This window comes from Brassica oleracea, chromosome C1 (assembly GCF_000695525.1).
Source record: "Brassica oleracea var. oleracea cultivar TO1000 chromosome C1, BOL, whole genome shotgun sequence".
Classification (NCBI taxonomy): domain Eukaryota; kingdom Viridiplantae; phylum Streptophyta; class Magnoliopsida; order Brassicales; family Brassicaceae; genus Brassica; species Brassica oleracea.
This window is the reverse complement of record NC_027748.1, coordinates 33,281,144-33,284,060: the sequence shown is the minus strand read 5'-3', so window position 1 is coordinate 33,284,060 and position 2,917 is coordinate 33,281,144. Positions and strand designations below refer to the sequence as shown.

The 2,917-nt window shown below is 37.9% G+C and overlaps 1 pseudogene; it reads left to right on the top strand.

Moving 5' to 3' along the window:
• The first annotated feature begins 1,686 nt into the window (after positions 1-1,686).
• On the top strand, positions 1,687-2,339 carry LOC106296729 (annotated as a pseudogene).
• Positions 2,340-2,917: the final 578 nt, after the last annotated feature.

Here is a 2,917-nt window from a genome sequence, read left to right as displayed (position 1 = left end):
ATGCTGACTTTGGTGGAGATTTAGATGATCGAAAATCAACTTCGGGTTTTGTGTTCTTATGTGGAGACACAAGCATTTCATGGTGCAGTAAGAAGCAAGCAACAGTGTCATTGTCTACTACCGAACCAGAGTATAAAGCTTCAACACTCGCAGCCCAAGAATGTATATGGCTTCGAAGACTCTTTGAAGACTTGTTCGAGCCAATCAATAAATCGATTACCATCTATGGAGATAATCAAAGTACTATCAAGCTGGCCAATAATCCAGTGTTCCATGGAAGAACGAAGCACATTGAATTGGAACATCATTTCATAAGAGAGAAGGTGCTTGATGGAACAATTGAAGCATTGGAGGTTCGAAGCGAGGACAACATTGCTGATATCTTCACCAAGTCATTACCAAAAAAGGTCAGTTCGAGATACTCCGTTCAAAGCTCGGAATGATGGACAAAATCAAGTTTAAGGGGGAGTATTGAAGTTAAACTTGATTTTGGGCTGTCCTTAATTATGAGTTCCAATAATCTTATTTGGCTAAACCCAAAGTTAAGTTAAGGTTCTAGAATCTCTCTAGAAAAATCATAAAAGATCATCACCTCCTCAAGTGTTCTAGAGATCTCTTTTGGATACGTATTAGTAGAAAAAATCTAGATATTATGTTAGAGCGTTCTAGAGATTAAGATAAGGTTTGTAAGATATTTTGTACTTTTGGAGCCTATAAATAGCTCTCTCCTCTCCCATTTGTAACATAAAACAAGAAGTTGAACAAGTGTAATAATAAGAAAAATTCTTAAAGAAAGAAAGAGTGTTCTACTCAAAGTTCTTTAAATCTTTTTGAGAGTTCTTCCATATCATTTTTCATACTTAGAAATTTTCTTGGTTCTTTCGGGTTCTCGGGTATTACGGTCTTGGGCCAGTGTTAAACAATATCAAGGGTGGTTTCTTTACACACCTGTTAATTAGTTTCATGTTTTCACTTTGGTGCAAGACTTGGCTAGTAAGGTGGACGTATGTGGTTATTTTTTTGGTTTGATGTCATTGTGTGATTATATTTTCTGTTCATTTAAATTCGGATTCTACTAGTTCGATGGATCTATTGAATTATCATTTGAGTTGACTTAGAATTATTTGATTTTCATTGAGTTTTTAGATAATTTTTAGATGAATTATGAAAGTTTTACAAAATCACAAATCAGTCCTCCCCGGAACTCTATTTAAAAGTTCCCAACAGATAGTTCAAATAAAATAGAATTTAAATTACAAATTCAATAATATTTCAAAATTTTAAGAGTTTTAAAATTCAATTTTGCTTGGAACTTGTTCCTCTCTCTTCTAGCAAAACAACCCTAATTTTTCCAGATCCATCTCCGAGTATGGAAATTACTTTTCGATTTAATGAAACCGACAGAGCCGCCGTTACAATGTCTGGTGGTAAATTCACAGTTAACTTTAACCCTGTTGGCCCACTCGTACCACCGGCTGGTAGAAGATTAAACGACAATGGATCCCACGTTCATCCGCAGGCTAGTGGTGGGTTCACAATTAACGTTAATCCTCTTGGCCAGTTCGTACCACTGGCTGGTGGCGGATTGAACGTCAACAAGGCCCATGTTCATCCTCCTGCGGGTGGCTTTAAAAAGGAATATAATATGAATCTGAAAATACTAAACTCTTTGATCCATCTTTGAAAATGGCTAACCCTAGGGTTTTCTTTGATATGACCGTGGACGGCAAACCGCTGGTCTGATAGTGATGGAGCTCTTTGCCGACACAACTCCACGGACGGCAGAGAACTTCCGTGCCCTCTGTACAGGCGAGAAAGGCATTGGGAAGTTCGGTAAACCACTCCACTACAAGGGATCAATCATCCACGAGATGTTCCCTGGTTATACCTTGTGTGGAGGAGATATCATTGGTGGCTGGGAGGAACCAGGACAGTGGCGAACCTAGGTAGAGGAGAGTAGGTGCACTTGCCCCATAATAACTTTAAAATTTATTACATTTCTTAACAAATTTGATGCCTACACCTATAATCACATCTAAGTTTACACCTATTCTAGCATTTGTGCATCCACTAAAACATTTTTTGGATTCGCCGAATGTATATACGGAAGTAGGTTTTTCGACGATGAGAACTTTATCAAGATGCACACCGGTCCAGGTATACTCACCATGTGGGACTGTAGACCAAACATCATCGGATCTCAGACTCAGTTCATGATCTGCTTGAGGAAGATTGTGGAATTCGACGGGGAGTGCGTCGTGTTTGGCCAAGTTGTTGAGGGATTGGGTATGATTGAGAACATTGAGAAGGAAGTCGGTCGAACTGATGATGTATCTTAACGGCGTGCCTACAAAGCGTGTGGTGATTGCCGACTGCGGTCAAATTTCGTAGGTCTTAGAGATTTGTATTTTGTCTTTACCCTATAACAAAAAGTGGTCGTTTTGATGTTTCGTGTGTCTTTAATATTCGTGGTTTGGATTTGATTTCGGTGTGTTCCACTCGAATTTGGATTCGCTACCATCGACTAATGAGTGATATCCTATCCATAAATCTTAGCTATAACTGCTACGTACTACGAGAACAAATTTCCATAAATATGTTAAAAACGTTATTATCATCACAAGTGTTTTTAACGATGATTCTTATTAGTTACATCCTAAGGTTAGGCCGATATGAAAATTCTTGCGGCTTTAAACTTGGTAAATAAAGTAAAGTATTGGTTATAAGATGATTGTTTCCACCATCTAGATGAGAAAAAAAGAGATCATAACTTTTGCAAATCGAGCGTTAGTTAATGTATATGTTTAAAAACTCATATATTTCATAATCTAAAAAAAATACAAGACTGCTTATAGCGGGGATTAAATACTCGGCAGCTATGCCCTTCTAGGGGACTTTGAAGCAAAACGACATGGAC